Source organism: Melanerpes formicivorus, unplaced genomic scaffold (genome assembly GCF_026170545.1).
Source record: "Melanerpes formicivorus ecotype bairdi unplaced genomic scaffold, bMelFor1.0.p_v2 SCAF_47, whole genome shotgun sequence".
NCBI classification, from domain to species: Eukaryota; Metazoa; Chordata; class Aves; order Piciformes; family Picidae; genus Melanerpes; species Melanerpes formicivorus.
This window is the reverse complement of record NW_027142399.1, coordinates 2,342,620-2,359,675: the sequence shown is the minus strand read 5'-3', so window position 1 is coordinate 2,359,675 and position 17,056 is coordinate 2,342,620. Positions and strand designations below refer to the sequence as shown.

At 51.4% G+C, this 17,056-nt stretch overlaps 1 protein-coding gene across 1 annotated transcript in view; it reads right to left on the bottom strand.

Annotated features, from left to right (window-relative positions):
• The window catches only part of UBASH3B (ubiquitin associated and SH3 domain containing B), a 278,462-nt gene that overhangs the window by 25,953 nt on the left and 235,453 nt on the right, over positions 1-17,056 (bottom strand). The window lies entirely within an intron of this gene.

Here is a 17,056-nt window from a genome sequence, read left to right as displayed (position 1 = left end):
GAAAGAGGGAAAAAAAACCTAAGAGAGAGAAAGAGAGAGAGAGTTATATTGTGCTGTTTGACTATTTTCCAACTTGTATTTTCAGATAATTTATATTTTTTAAAGAGGAGGAGGAAGGGAGGGAAGAAGGGGGGGAGGAAGGGAGGGAGGGGAAGAAAAAGACTTTAAAGGCGAAGGGGGAAAAAAAAGGGGGAAAAGGGGGGGGATGGGGGAAAAAAGGCGGGGGAGAAAATGGAAAAAAAGCTAAAAAAAACAGGAGAAAAAAAACAAAACAGGAAGAAAATAACAGAGGAAAAAAGAAACAAAACAGAGGAGAGAAGAAAAAAAAAGCAGGTGCTTTTTGAACAAAAACTGAGCTGAGGTAGCTTAGAGATGTAGCGATGTGTGTGTGCGTCTGCGTGTGCGTGCGTGTCCCCCCTGTGAGTCGTGGTTTTGTTTCTGTTTTATAAAGAGGATACAAAAAAAAAACAAAAAGGAGAAAAGAAAATAGAAAAGATTAAAAAAAAAAAAGACAAAAAAAAAGAAGACTAAAAAAAAAGACTAAAAAAAAAAAACACAAAGAAAAGAAGAAAACAAAAAAATAAGAGTCCCTCCTGCCTTGGAATTCCAAATGGAAAGGAAAGGAAGGGATGGGGTTTTGTTTTAATTGCTGATGCTGGCACATCATTTTGCTGGAGAGTTTTTTATATGCTGTAGCCTTATTTCATATCGTATTTTAAACCATGTGAAATTAAAAAGAGGAATAATTCATAAAAGCTGCCCTGGTGTCCTTGGGTTTTCTTGGCTCTCCCCTGCGGACTTCAAGGAGCAAACGGTGCAAAAAAAAACCAACCCCACAGCTTCCAAAGCCTGACCAAACTCTTCTGGTTTTCATCGTTGGCACTGTAGAATCAGAGTCGTAGAGCCGTGGAAGATTAGAGTCATAGAGATAGAGTCATAGAATCAGAGTCATAGAGTCATAGAATCATAGAATCAGAGTCATAGAGTCATAGAGTCATAGAATCATAGAATCATAGAATCAGAGTCATAGAGTCATAGAATCATAGAATCAGAGTCATAGAGTCATAGAATCATAGAATCAGAGTCATAGAGTTGTGGAAGCTTAGAGTCATAGAATCATAGAATCAGAGTCATAGAGTCGTGGAAGCTTAGAGTCATAGAGTCAGAATCATAGAATCAGAGTCATAGAGTCATGGAATCATAGAATCAGAGTCATAGAGTCATAGAATCAGAGTCATAGAGTTGTGGAAGCTTAGAGTCATAGAGTCAGAATCATAGAATCAAAGTCATAGAGTCACAGAGTCATAGAATCAGAGACATAGAGCCATGGAAGCTTAGAGTCATAGAGTCATAGAATCAGAGACATAGAGTCGTAGAATCATAGAGTCATAGAATCAGAGTCTTAGAGTCATAGAATCATAGAGTCATAGAATTATAGAATCAGAGTCATAGAATTATAGAATCAGAGTCATAGAGTCATAGAATCAGAGTCACAGAGTTGTGGAAGCTTAGAGTCGTAGAGTCAGAATCATAGAATCAGAGTCATAGAGTCATAAGGTCATAGAATCAGAATCATAAGAGTCACAGAGTCATGGAATCCTAGAATCAGAGTCATAGAATCCTAGAATCAGAGTCATAGAGTCATAAAATAATAAAGTCATAGAATGAGATTCCTAGAATCAGAGTCATGGAATCCTAGAATCAGAGTCATAGAGTCATAAGGTCATAGAATCATAGAATCAGAATCAGAGTCACAGAGTCATAGAATCATAGAATCATAGAATCATAGAATCAGGGTCATGGAATCAGAGAATCAGAGAATCAGAGTCACAGTGTCATAGAATCATAGAGTCATAGAATCAAAATCAGAGTCATAGAATGAGAGAATCAGAGTCATAGAATCATAGAGTCATAGAATCATAGAATCATAGAATGGAATGGCTTAGGTTGGAAGGGACCTCAGAGATCATCTACTCCAACCTCCCTGCCCTGGGCAGGGACACCTCTCAACTAGGCTTGGCTGCTGAAGGCCTCAGAGATTCATCATTGTCATCTCTGCTAATTATAAAGGACTCTGCAGTCCACAGATCCACAGAATGGTGTTGGATTGGGAGGGACTGTGAAGATGCTCTATTTCCAACCTCCCCCTAGCCCACGTTCCTCAAGACCTCCTCCAGCCTGGCCTTTTGCACCTCCAGGGATGTGGCATCTACGACCTCCTTGGGCAGCCTGTTCCAGTATCTCCCCACCCTCACTGGAAAGACTTTAAACAGTGAGCTTGAGATATCTGTGGTGTGCCACCCCACATGACTTTTAGAGCAGCATTTTCTTCAGCAGGCTGTCGTGAAGTAGATGTAGCAAATCACCAAAGGCCTGCAGCCACCAGCTCACGCTCACTGAGCATCCTCTTTCCGTCTCAGAGAGGTTCATGGGCCAGAAGACAACGCTGATTCATAGGGCTGGGGAGATTGTGGGATGGGAAATTCCCTGAGGAGAACATCCTTGACACTGCTTTGCTTGAATCAGCACAAAGTGGAGTAGACAAAAGTGTTCAGAATACCAAGGAGGGTGCACAAGTCATCAGCCTGAAGAGGAAGCAACGGATGAATCCAGGATAAGGACTATTTACAATAACTCCATTTATAGCCACTGAGCTTGCAGCCAGCCAGGAAGCAAGATGTCCTGGGGAAGGACTGAAGGACAAGGGGTGGAGAATCGAAGAATCACAGAATCCCAGCATGGCTGGGGTTGGAAGGGACCTCTGGAGATATAGAAACATAGAATCAGTCAGGGTTGGAAGGGACCACAAGGATCAGATAGTTCCAACCCCCCTGCCATGGGCAGGGACACCTCACACTAGATCAGGCTGGCCAGAGCCTCATCCAGCCTGCTCTTAAACACTTCCAGAGATGGGACCTCAACCACCTCCCTGGACAACCCATTCCAGGGCTTCACCACTCTCATGGGGAAGAACTTCCTCCTCACATCCAGCCTGAATCTCCCCACCTCCAGCTTCATTCCATTCCCCCTAGTCCTAGCACTACCTGAGATCCTGAGCAGTCCCTCCCCAGCCTTTTTGTAGGCCCCCTTCAGATACTGGAAGGCCACAATGAGGTCACCTCGGAGCCTTCTCTTCTCCAGACTGAACAGCCCCAACTCCCCCAGTCTGTCCTCATAGGAGAGGTGCTCCAGCCCTCTGCTCATCCTCGTGGATCCAGTCCAACCTCCTGCTAAAGCAGTCACCCACAGCAGCTTGCCCATGATCTCAGTGTCCAGGTGGGTTTGGAAGCTCTCCAGGGGAGACTCCACAAGCTCTGGGCAGCCTGCTCCAGGGCTCCAGCACCCTCCAACTGAAGAAGTTTTCCCTTAAGTGAAACCTCCTGTGTTCATGCACAGCTCTGATGGTCCTCACCACAGTCATGTCCCTGTGGGACACCAGGGTCTGTCAGAGAGGTTGGGTGAGACCCCAAAACGGGGACAGCTTTAGGGACAGCACTCAGCCTGCTCTATCTCACCCAACCTGTTCCATTCTTGGCTTGGCCACCCAGAGCTCCAAGCAAGAGTGGAGCTCGGATTTGCCAAGCTGCTGTGGGACCTTGATCTTGCTGAAGCACTTTTTATCCCAGCTGGAGCTGCTGGGCAAGGCAAAGTGGCCTCGTGCTGGGCAGGTCCTGGCTGCCCTGGGTAAATAAACAGCAAGTGCAGCTCCTTTCCCATCCACTGCTTTCAAGTCTCTGCCTGCCTGATCCAAGCTGGTGGCTTCTAGCTGTGGAGCAGCTAAGAACCAAAGGGGTGACCATGTCTCAACCCTTCAAGGAGGGTTTTCCCCCCTGTGCAATGGAGGCTTTGCAGAAGAGGATGCTGATGGTCATTCCAAAGTGAAAAGAAAGGAGAGGAAAGAAATACTGAAGGGGAAGCTGAGCTGTGGATACCCAGCATCCCTCATCCCCACCCCAGCAGTCACAGATGATTGCTTCAAAGCTTGCACTAAAAATACCAGCTGGGGGACAAACCTCCCCAATGCACTTGGGGTACCCACTATGGAAATGGTGGGCAGCAGTTAATGGCCTCACTGCCTGAGCACCCCCATTCTCTGCTCCCCCAAAGGAAGCACTGAGGGAGGCAGCACAGCAAACACTCCCCACTTGACCCCCCTGCCCTATCCCACCATGTTCTTTTCCCACACTGGGCTGGGTGTAGCAACCTGCTCAGGAGATTTGGGATGGGGAAGTGGAGTTTGGGGAGGGATATAAAACACCTTGAGTCCTGTGTCCAGTTCTGGGGCCCTCAATTTAAGAAGGACATTGAGACACTTGAAGGTGTCCAGAGAAGGGCAAGGAGGCTGGGGAGGGGTCTGGAGCACAGCCCTGTGAGGAGAGGCTGAGGGAGCTGGGGTTGCTTAGCCTGGAGAAGAGGAGGCTCAGGGGAGACCTTATTGCTCTCCACAACTCCCTGAAGGGAGGTTGTAGCCAGGTGGGGGTTGGTCTCTTCTCCCAGGCAAGCAGCACCAGAACAAGAGGACACAGCCTCAAACAGTGCCAGGGGAAGTTCAGGCTGGAGGTGAGAAAGTTCTTCCCAGAAAGAGGAATTGGCCACTGGGATGTGCTGCCCAGGGAGGTGGTGGAGTCCCCATCCCTGGAGGTGTTCAAGAGGGGATTGGATGTGGCACTTGGAGCCATGGTTTAGTTGTCAGGAGGTGTTGGGTGACAGGTTGGACTTGATGATCTCTGAGGTCTTTTCCAACCTTGTTAATTCTATGACTCTGTGATTCTCTTCCCATGGGAAAAGCATCATGGAATTATTCATAGAATTATTTATGTTGGAAAAGACCTTGAAGATCAGCAAGCCCAACCATTAGCCCAGCACTGCCATGGTCACAGCCCCAGGGCCCCAGCACTCCCACAGCAGTTTCTCCCTCTGGTCCAATGGAACCAAACAGCCCCAGGTCTCTCAGCCTTTCCTCCTCAAAGAGATGCTCCAGGCCCCTCAGAATCTTCAGAGCCTCTGCTACACTCTCTCCAGTAGTTTCCTCTCTCTCTCTTGAAGTGGGGAGTCCAGACCTGGACCTAGTCCTCCAGATGTGGCCTGACTAGGGCAGGGCAGAGAAGAGGAGGATGAGAACCTCCCTTGCCCTGCTAGCTGCTCTTTTCTTCACTTCCTGGGGACATCAAGGGCTTTCCACAAGCACAGCTGGAGGTTTAGGGCTGCTGAAAGGTGCTTAGCCCCTTGGAGCCTTTTTTTTCTCCTCCATCGTGCCCGGGGTGATGCTGCCTGGGGGTGGTGCCGGGGGTGCCAGGGCTGCCTTTTGGAGTCAGCATTTTCCGTCCCACGAGCTGTTTGCTTTCCACAGCCGCTTCCCTCCCGCTGCTCCCAGCCCTCTGAACGTGGTCCAACAGCAACTTTCCGGCTCCTCCAGCGGCCTTTCCCCCCACGCCGGCCCAGCGCTGCCGTTCCCTGGCCTCGCTTAAAAGCTGGTCCCACAATGAGCCATTGTGCCAGGCTGCCCCGGGGGCGGGGAGGGGGGAGGCCAAAATCCAGCTGCTGGGAAAGGGGGGATCCGTGTGCCTGCCAGCACCCAGCTGTCTCCTGGGGAGCCCAGGGCCAGAAATGCTCCCCAAAATGCTGCATCCCTGGGGAAGGGATGCTCCCCAGAATGCTGCATCCCTGGGGTAAGGATGCTTCCCAAAATGCTGCATCCCTGGGGTAAGGATGCTTCCCAAAATGCTGCATCCCTGGGGTAAGGATGCTCCCCAGAATGCTGTATCCCTGGGGTAAGGATGCTCCCCAAAATGCTATATCCCTGGGGTAAGGATGTTCCCCAAAATGCTGGATCCCTGGGGTAAGGATGCTCCCCAGAATGTTTCATCCCTGGGGTAAGAATGCTCCCCAAAATGCTGTATCCCTGGGGTAAGGATGTTCCCCAAAATGCTGGATCCCTGGGGTAAGGATGCTCCCCAGAATGCTGCATCCCTGGGGTAAGGATGCTCCCCAAAATGCTGCATCCCTGGGGTAAGGATGTTCCCCAGAATGCTGCATCCCTGGGGTAAGGATGCTCCCCAAAATGCTAGATCCCTGGGGTAAGGATGCTCCCCAGAATGCTGCATCCCTGGGGTAAGGATGTCCCCAGAATGCTGCATCCCTGAGGTAAGGATGTTCCCCAGAATGCTGCATCCCTGGGGTAGGGATGCTCCCCAAAATGCTGCATCCCTGGGGTAAGGATGTCCCCCAGAATGCTGGATCCCTGGGGTAAGGATGCTCCCCAAAATGCTGGATCCCTGGGGTAAGGATGTCCCCCAGAATGCTGCATCCCTGGGGTAAGGATGCTCCCCAGAATGCTGGATCCCTGGGGTAAGGATGCTCCCCAGAATGCTGCATCCCTGGGGTAAGGATGCTCCCCAGAATGCTGGATCCCTGGGGTAAAGATGCTCCCCAGAATGCTGCATCCCTGGGGTAAGGATGTCCCCAAAATGCTGCATCCCTGGGGTAAGGATGTCCCCAAAATGCTGCATCCCTGGGGTAAGGATGCTCCCCAAAATGCTGCATCCCTGGGGTAAGGATGTCCCCAAAATGCTGGATCCCTGGGGTAAGGATGCTCCCCAGAATGCTAGATCCCTGGGGTAAGGATGTCCCCCAGAATGCTGCATCCCTGGGGTAAGGATGCTCCCCAAAATGCTGTATCCCTGGGGCAAGGATGCTCCCCAGAATGCTGAATCCCTGGGGTAAAGATGCCCCCCAGAATGCTGGATCCCTGGGGTAAGGATGCTCCCCAAAATGCTGCGTCCCCGGGGTAAGGATGCTCCCCAGAATGCTGCATCCCTGGGGTAAGGATGCTCCCCAAAATGCTGGATCCCTGGGGTAAGGATGCTCCCCAAAATGCTGGATCCCTGGGGTAAGGATGCTCCCCAAAATGCTGCGTCCCCGGGGTAAGGATGCTCCCCAGAATGCTGCATCCCTGGGGTAAGGATGCTCCCCAAAATGCTGCATCCCTGGGGTAAGGATGCTCCCCAAAATGCTGGATCCCTGGGATAAGGATGCTCCCCAAAATGCTAGATCCCTGGGGAAGGGATGTTCCCCAGAATGCTGCATCCCTGGGGAAGGGATGTTCCCCAAAATCCAGTATCCCCTGAATGAGGATGAGCCACAAGATCCTGCATCCCTGGGATAAAGACCCTCCCCACAGTGCTCTATGCCTGGGTTAAGGATGTTCCGCGAAGTGCCACATCTCTGGTGTAAGGTTGCTCCCCCAAATGCTGTAACCCCTTCTTTACTGCAGCATCTTGGAGACTCCCTCTCTGGAGATATTCAAGACCCACCTGGATGTGTTCCTGTGTGATCTGCTCTAGGTGATCCTGCTCTGGCAGGGGGTTGGACTGGATGATCTCCCGAGGTCCCTCCCAGCCCCTAACATTCTGTGACTCTGTGATGTTTCAGGGACAGAAACAAGACACTCACAGCCCTGACCATGCTGACCTGAACTTGTTTCTTCCTTCAGACAGCAGCACCTTTCCATGGGATCACACTGGGATGTCCTAATTCCCTCTCCTTGATGGAACCAGAGTGATGAGCCTTGCTGCTTCCCACTCCACAGCCCAGCCCAGCTCTGTGCTGTTTCTCAGCTGCCTCCCCACACTCCCCTCTCCCTCTCATCCCCTTCTCCTTCACCCTTCCCAGCACCCCAAACCCACCATCTCTTTCTACTCCTCCTGCTCAGGGTCACCCCTGGCCCCCTCCCTCTCATCTCCTCCCACTCAGCTCCTGGAAGAGGCATGGCAGGAACTCTGCCATGGATTCTCAGCTTCCATTAATGACATTTGCCAGCTGGAAATGAGGAGGGGAAGCCAGAGCCAGGCAATCCCTTGGCTCAGTGCAGACCACCAGCATGCCCACCGCAGACCACCGGTGAGCCCAGGGCCCTGAGCCCAATCCCAACAGCCCTGGGGCTCACAAGGAGCTGGGAGCCAGCAGCTGCGTGGGCTGGGAGGGATGGAAGGGAGAGCAAAGTGCTGCAGAGCTGAAAGCCTGGCAGAGGAAGGGGTTTCTTTTGGAGAGGGGAATATTCATCCCCTCAGGGATGCAAAACTCCCAGCTGGTGATGGCTTGGCTGTCCTCATGCCATGGGCTCTGTCTGAGGGGCACAAATGCTTTGCTAGATGAACCCAAGGAATCAGGCAGAAGGGTTTGGCAGCAGGAAAGGGGTTTGCTGCCCATCAGACAGGGCAGGAGGGGCTGGCAGGTGTCCTGCTATGGAGGTTTATGAGGCAGAAGCTGTGACTTGTGGAGCTGTTAGGACATCTGATCTCTTGCACCCTCCCTGCCTCAGTTTCCCTGAGTGCAAACCTGTTTTCCAAGCCTTCCCTGTCTGGCTTAAAAAGCCCACATGGGCACCAAGGATCCCTGCTTGGGAGCAGGGTGGGATGGCTGCTCCTACCAGTCCCACCATTGCCAGGCTGTGTCTTCAAAGCCTTTTCCAGTTACCCACACACCTGGCTAGAGCAAACCTGAGCTGGAGAGTTAACCCATGCCCACATCTCTGGCAGCCTTCTCCATCTCTACCCCAAACATCTCCCAGGAGAGCAGGACAGGGATCACTGAGGGATGTTGGCTGAGATTTTCTCAGGGGCTGAGATCCTCCATAGGGATCAGGGTCCTGTGGGAAGGTTGCTGGGATTCTGTCTGAAGAGCTCAGGGCACTTCAGCCTACAAGCAGCATTTGCTGGTGGTTCTGGTTTTCCAAAGTCATCCACCTGGGTCCCCAAAATGGTTTTCTGGGAAGAGGGGGAACAGCAGAGAGAGCAGAGAGCCACATGGAGGATTAAAAGTTAACCTGGGGGGATCTGGGCCCTTGATGATGTGCAAAAGCTCTGCACAGCATCACTTCATCCAGCTTGGACCCATCCTGGTATTTCAGAGTCTGCTGGGCTCAGATGGAGTCAATGGCTGCCCCTCAGTGATGGTGAAGGCAGCTGGAGACACCCCATCACAAACCCTGGGTGAAGGTGACCCTTTTTGGCTTGGTTTGGAGGCATTTTACAGCCCTCTGCAGGAGCACCGTCGACATCTGCTTCCAATTCTCCTGTCAGCTCCTGCTCCTCTCCCAGTGACCCCCCCGCCCCCCCCAACCCAAACCCCCTTCTCCAACCCCCTCCTTCTCCCTGCTCTGGGCAAGCAGAAAGTTCTTGTAGGAGCAGAGCTCCCTATAAATCACCAGGCTCTGCATCACTGGGGGCTCATTTTTCATCATGAAGCCACCAAAAAAAACCCCAGCAAATGGGGGAAGAGTCACTCTCAGCACAGAGCTGGCACAACCTGGCTTTGGCTTTTCCTTCCCCCCTCCCCCCATGAGAACCAGCCCCCAGCCTGGCACAGGGGGAATGTGTCTGTTTATTTTTCCCCCTCCTCCCCTCCCTGCCCCCCCCCCCCCCCCAATTTTTGGAGGTCCTGTTGCTTCTGTGAGGTCCCACGCAGCAGTTTTCGTGCCAGATCCAATCCCTGCCGATAAAAATAGTGTCGAGGGCCTCATGCCAGCAAGGGAAAGAGGAGAAAAAGGGGGTGAGATGCTCAGTAAATAAATAAAGGCCAGTGAAAGGCACTCCCTGGGCTGCTGGAGGGCTTGAGGATCCAAGGAACTGCTGGCTGCTGTGGATATTCCAATCATGGAATCACAGAACTATTTTAGTTTGAAAAAACAAAAACTCTTTAAGATCATCCAATCCAACCATTCTGCAACTCTGCCAAGGCTGATGCTGAACCACGTCCCTCAGCACCACACCTCTGCCCCTTTTAAACCCCCTCCCCCCACCAAGGATGGGGATTCAACCACCTCCCTGGGCAGCCTGTGCCAGTGCTTGAATCACAGAATTGTCAGGGTTGGAAGGGATCTCAAGGATCAGCCAGTTCCAACCCCTCTGCCATGGGCAGGGACACCTCACACTACAGCAGGTTGCTCCCAGCCACATCCAGCTTGGCTGCAAACACCTCCAGGGGCGAGGCTTCCACCACCTCCCCGGGCAACCTGTGCCAGGCTCTCACCACCCTCATGGGGAAGAATTTCTTCTAACATCTAATTTCAATCTCCCCATTTCTAGTTTTGCTCCTTCCCCCCAGTCCTATCATTATCTGACACCCTAAAAAGTCCCTCCCCAGCTTTCTTATAGCCCCCCTGCAGATCCTGGAAGGCCACAATTAGGTCTCCTGGGAGCCTTCTCTTCTCCAGACTGAACAGCCCCAACTCCCCCAGTCTGTCCTCATAGGAGAGGTGCTCCAGCCCTCTGCTCATCCTAGTTGCCCTTGAGAACCTTCTCAGTGAAGAAGTTTCTTCTAATGTCCAACCTAAACCTCCCCTGGGAGAGCTGGCAAGAGGCAGAGATGTGGTGCTGAGGGACATGGGTTAATGACCGTGCTGGTCTTAAGGCCATGGTTGGACTCGATGACCTTAGAGTTCTTTCCCAACCCAAACACTTCTCTGCTTCCATGGTTCTACCTTGAAAGCCTTTTCCAACAAAATGATTCTGTGATTCTGAGCAGAAACAGCCAAGAAAGTTTTATGTGTGGGTTTAGGAATCCCCTGACAGCTGGAGGCTTTGGTGCTCCCACCATGAGGGTCAGGCTTGTAGGAGAGGAAGGGGAGGGGGGAGGAAGAAACCAGAGTGCAGGCTGCTTCCAGAAGTTGCACATTTTAGCTCAATTAGTTTAATAAACAGTTTGGTGGATGATTCAAACTTGCTTAACCACACAAGCAGAGCTGATAGGAATCAGCCTGCTCTCGCTGCCTGGCTTTGCACGCAGCTGCAGGCTGCTCCTCACGCCCCATGTGCACGTGTGGAGACGACCCAGGGCCTGGATTAGTTCAGGAGAGCAGACAGAAGAAGGATTGGATGAATTTAACCTCAAATCTTGTCTTGACCACGAGAAAAATGAGCTCATTTTCCCCTGACCACCACCAAACTGCATGGGAGGAGAAGCAGCATGGAGCTTGCGATGGTACTCCAGCCCTGCCTGGCATGAGGACCTGAATCCTCCTCTGTGAGCAGATCCCTCCTGTATTTAGATGACCTTTAGATGGACAACTGACCCATTGACCCATTGATAGTTTTTCTCAGGCATTCCTTTTACCATAGAGATCTTCATGCTGGGCTGATGTAGCTACAGCAATAAACAGAAGTTGCTGGTGGTGGGTAAAAAAGGTTTGTGGTTTTTGACTGACCGACTTCTGTGCAGTCAGCTTCCAGATGCTTTGAGGAGGAGGCTCTTTGGAGAGCTCTGGTGACATCAGCTGGGAGAAGCAGGGCTGCTTAAAGCCACTCAAAATGAGGCCCCCACTTTTAGGACACGAGTTATGAGTTATGTTCTGAGTAGGAGCTGGTGGAGCTATGGGGGAGGTCTAAGCTTAGCAAGGTGTAAGAAGGAAAACATGGTGGTGCTTCCCCTTCTGCCCTTCCTGTGCAGGATGAAGGCAGTCTGCAAGGGCTGACATGTTCATAAAGCACTTAGTAGAGATGGTTCATGTCCCAGCAGATGTTAGAAATGCTGACAAATGAAAACTCAGTTCTTGCTCTCTCTGTTTTCCCCCACACCAAACCCTGAGAGTTGTTGGAGAATTACCCAGGCTCAGTTCTCCACTCACTTCCTTGTCATGTCCTAGTGGCATGGAGAGGTCCAAGCCATGCATGTCCCCATTTCTGTTGGACAAACCCTCCCTGTGAGTTTCATCTCACCCAACTGCAGCCATCAAAATCGTTGGCACAATCTCTGACTCCTTCTTGAAGCCCCAACACAGGGATAGGAAGGATGGTAGGAAGCCAGCCCTGCATGTTTGGCTGAGGAGCCCATGAGGAGTCCCATGGTGACCTCCCATGGATGAATCCATTACCAGTAGATGTGTTTTTGGGAGCATCCCTTTGAAAACCAGCCAGGGAGGAAGCCAGTAGATCTCCTTTGGGAAAAGCTTAGCTTGTAGAAGAAAAGCTGGTGGTAAATGAATGAAAGTCCAGCTAAGGAACTTGGAGCTGTGAAGATCTCAGCCTGCTAGCAGGGCTGCCTAACCTAAACCAGATTGCTGTAGGAAATAACTTGGGGACATTTCCACCACAAACTATGCACTGCTGCTGCTTGGATGAGTCCTCTCACCGTCATCCCAGTCTATTTTTTCCCCCCCATCTTTCCCTTCCAAGCATTGTTCCAAGCCTGAAGACGCTGCCGCAGCCAGCTGGGTGCCCTGGGAAATTACTTTCCCACCACTTTCTCTCCCCTCATGAAGGACATGAGAAGAGGGAGGGGAAGAAGCAGACAAGAGGTCTGGCCCAAGTCAGCAGGAAGCAGGCAGTTGTGTGTTGTGTCACTGCTTAGGAGGACAGCTGGGAGGAGGCAGCATTGGTTCTTCAGCCCCAGCAGCAGAGGAGCAAAGCTGGGCTTGAGCTGGTCGCTCAGGCTCTGCGTAGCAGAGCATGGGGTGGGCTGGGAAGCAAGAAGCCTGGTTTGAAAGTCAGGATGGAGAAGACAATATCCTTTTGCTTTCCAGGAATGGAAGATGAACACAAGGGACCATGACCTCAAAGAGGGTTGAAGGGGCCAAGGCAGCCCCAGCTTGTTCTCCTCTTCCACGCCAGATACTTGGAGGAGCAGCACATGTCTCCCCTGCAGCTCCACTGCTCTGCCAGCTCCTTGGTTTCTTGAGTTCCTGAGTGAAAGAAAAGCCTGGAAAGGGCATAATTGGCATTCCTGGAAAAGGCAATAATCCCCCAAGACAATTTTCTGGGATTTGGGATACATTGGGAGGTTTTCTGCTTTCCAATGATATTCTAGGATTGAGGTTGCAGGAGGGGAAGGAAGGAATCCACACAGCCTTACACTGAAATCCTCACTGTGTGGGCAGAAACTGGGTAGAGTTTGGGGTTTAGCTGAAAACTAACCATTTTCTGGGGGTGGAGAGGAGCTAAATTAAATCCAAACATGTTTTGGCCAGCTCTCCAAAATATCCCACCAACGTTCTCTCCTGAAGGTGCTGGAGTCTGCAGCCCATGGAAATTTCCCAGCATGGCCCAGGGGGGGTCTTTCTTCCATCCTTTTCATGTCTTGTTGCCCTTTCTGCCTGCAAAACCAAGCCTAGATGTTGCTTTTGAGAGCTGCCACCCTCAGAAGCTGACCAGGGGGAGGTACTAAGAGCTGCATCTTCTGAGATGAAGCTGATAATGCAACATAGATAAGATGGAAGTGGAGAGATGTTACCCATCAGTGATGGGCAGAGGGATAAGCAGGTGAAGCAGGTGAACACTGACTGGGAAAGTAACTCATCTATGATTTGGTTGCTGGCAGCTGCCCCAGGTCTTTAGGCAATGCTGTGCTGATAGTTTGGGTGGCAGAAATCTCTGTCTCCAAAGACAGTGCAGCCCTGAGGATCTTTCTGGCAGGAAGAAGAGGGTGGAGGTGTGAATGGAAAAGGTGGAGACCAAAATCACAATGAGCTTGCCAAAGGGCTTGCAATCCAGTGTGATGACTGGAGGGTTTGGTGGCCATCCAAGGCTTTGGGGAAAACAAAGAGAGAATCACAGAACCATTCAGGTTGGAAAAGACCTCGAAGATCATCAAGTCCAACTATCAGCCCAGCATTACCATGGCCACTGTCTTGAAGAGCCAGGCCTACTTAAGCTTTTAACACCTCCAGGGATGGTGACTCCACCACTTCCCTGGGCAGCCTGTTCCAATGCCTGACCAAGCAATGGGGCATGAGGGGACCCAAGCAACTTGCTGAGGTGATGCCACCAATGAACCCTGAGTAATTTAGAACAGAATCACAGAACTATTTTGCTTAGAAGAGATCTCTAAGATTATCAACCAGACCTTTAAGGTCATGAAGTTCACCTTTAAAGTGGTCAAGCAGATCTTTAAGCCCTGGAATAGGTTGTCCAGGGAGGTGGTTGGGGCGCCGTCCCTGGAGGTGTTTAAAACCAGGCTGGCTGAGGCTCTGGCCAGGCTGATCTAGTGTGGGGTGTCCCTGCCCATGGCAGGGGGGTTGGAACTAGCTGATCCTTGTGGTCCCTTCCAACCCTGACTGATACTATGATCAAGCTCCTGCACTTCCAAAGCCTTCCTATTTTACTGGGCAGGAAGAAGTCTTTGGTTCCAGCAGCTGGAAGTGGGGCAACCCCATGAGGTTTTGAGGCACTTGGGGTTTTTCCCCTTGTAGGTCCAGGTGGCTGGCGTGAGGGCAGCAGGAATTCACTCTCCAAGCATCTTTCTGTCCCTCAACAGCAGCTGCCTTGGCCTGAAGCCCGGGAAAGGATTTATACCATCAGGAGCAGATGGATAAACTTCACCTCTGTGTCTCTGACAGCTAAAGCTACCTGGAAGAGGAAACTTCATCTTTTAATGCTTTATTGTTTGAACATCTGTTGGAAAAGGAGTTTGGGGAGCTTGGACATTTCCTCCCAGGGCTAATCCAATTAATTTCAGCACGAGGACAGCTTTCCAAGCGTGCCTGGGATTGCCATGGGCCCTTTGGCCAGGATGAGGCTTCACTCTGAAGCCCAAACACAGGAGCTTGGAGAATCCTAACTCTGAGCTTGGTGCACATGGATTGGAGTTGCTTTCACCCCATGGCCCTGAAGATCTTCCCAGTTTTCCTGATGCCTCCTAAAATCCTCCCTGTCAGCTAGGATTTGGGAGTAGCCAGCAGCTGAGTTTGGAATTTGAAAACAAAAAGGAAAAGTGAAGCAAATAAAATTCTAAGGAATAGAATAAAATTGAATGCAGTGAGCCTAGGGATTGGAGTCAGCTGGAAAGTGCTGGGGGTGAGGAAAATGCTGGTCCTGGAAGTGGGGTTTTGGATGTCCCTAGGACTTTGCTGGCAGAGATGAAAGGAGGAATATTCAGAGATCCATAGAATGGTTTGATTTGGAATGGTCATTAAAGATCATCTTGTTCAAGCCCCCCTGCCATGGGCAGGGTCACCTCCCACCAGCCCAGGTTGCTCAAGGACTCATCCCACCTGGTCTTGAACACCTGTAGGGAGAAGGTATCCCCATCCTCCCTGGGCAACCTGTTCCAGTGTCTCCCCACCCTCACTTCTTCTTCCTAATCTCCAGTCTAAATCAAGCTTCCTAATCTCCAGCCACAATCCACTCTCTCTCATCCCAGCAATACATGCCCTTGTAAAAAACCCTCCCCAGGTTTCTTGTAGCTCCCTTCAGGTGCTGGAAGGCTGCTCTAAGGTCTCCCTGGATTTCACGTTTGTCATCGCAAACCTCTTACCACCACTCATAGAATCACAGAACCAATAAGGTTGGAAGAGACCTCAAAGATCATCAAGTCCAACCTGTCACCCAACACCTCCTGACTACTAAACCATGGCACCAAGTGCCACATCCAATCCCCTCTTGAACACCTCCAGGGATGGGGACTCTACCACCTCCCTGGGCAGCACATTCCAATGGCTAACAACTCTCTCTGGGAAGAACTTTCTCTTCACCTCCAGCCTAAACCTCCCTTGGCACAGCTTGAGACTGTGTCCTCTTGTTCTGGTGCTGCTTGCCTGGGAGAAGAGACCAACCCCCTCCTGGCTACAACCTCCCTTCAGGGAGTTGTAGAGAGCAAGAAGGTCTCCCCTGAGCCTCCTCTTCTCCAGGCTAAGCAACCCCAATTCCCTCAGCCTCTCCTCACAGGGCTGTGCTCCAGACCCCTCCCCAGCCTCACTGCCCTTCTCTGGACACCTTCAAGGGTCTCAATGTCCTTCTTAAGTTGAGGGGCCCAGAACTGCACACAGTAGTCAAAGTGAGAGTCCTCTCTCCCATTCCTCCCCACACTGCATTACTGGACTTCTTGCAAAGAAACCAGGACCTGAGTATGAAGAAATCCTCTACAGAGAGCCAAGAAAGTGGGAGGTGCTCCAGCAGCCCCCAGGTCTCTGGGTGCCCTGCCCCACTGCCCTTCTCCCACCCTCCCAGGGAGAGGACTTCAAAACGCCGGCTGGTAACGTGAACCCAGGCGCCCCCTTAGGAATGAAGGGCTTGACCAGAGCTGGTACCAAAAATTCCCCAAGTCCCTGAGCAACGTGTAAGCCCTGGGAGTCTAAACATATTCCCTGGCATTAATCATGGATAATAGAAACCAGAGCTGGCTCTTGTCCCCGCTGAGTCAACGCAACCCTTGACAACGCGTTGGGAAATACGCACGCAGGCTGAGAACAGGGCATGAAAGAAATTCCAGGCAAGGGCTTCTTTTGCTTGCTTGCTTCCCCCCACCCCCCCCCCTCCTCTCTTCTCTCCTCTTTCTTTTTTTTTTTTTTTGCTTTAAGTGGAATTTTGAAGTTGGAACAACATAAAGGGAGCAAAAATAGAAACAACAACCAGCAGAAACCTCAGCGATCTGCTGGTCCTGAACCTCCCTCTTCCACCTCCCTCATCTACCTCCCTACTTTGCCTCCCTGGCTATCCCACCCCGGTCCCTGCACAAGGTTTGGCTGGGAGGAGCAGGTAGGGCCTTGGAGCAGAGAAAGGCCTCCCATGAGCCATTTGTTGAGTGATTTCAGGGCATCTTGGTCCAGACGGGGTGGAGATGGCTTCAGAGCTGCGCCACCCTGCAAGACCACCACGAGCCCCACAGTGAACTGGAATTTTGGCACTGGAAAACTTGAAAAGGAGTAGAAATAGAAACAACAACAGCAGCAATCTCAGTGGTCTGCTGGCCCTGAATTTCCCTCCTTTTTCCCTTCTTCAACCTCTCTCCTCTTCAACCTCCCTTTTCTTCTACCTCCCTCCCCCCTTCCTCCCTGCCCATCCCATCCCACCCTCTATGTGAGCTCTGGCAGAAGGAACCTCCAGCTCAACATTTTCGGGTCCAGGGCATGAAGCTGAACAGCACCAGTGGAAGGGATGGTGGAATGGGTTAAAAGACCATGGCATCACTTTTTGCCAGGGCAGGAGGAGCCAGTTTTTGTCCCTCCTGGTATTTTCAGCAGCTCCTGCCCCTGGGCAGCTCATCCTAATCAGAAATTTTGGTGACAATGCATCTTCCATGGGGTCATTTCCTCTGGGGCAGGCTCCTGCTGGCCACAGCAACACTG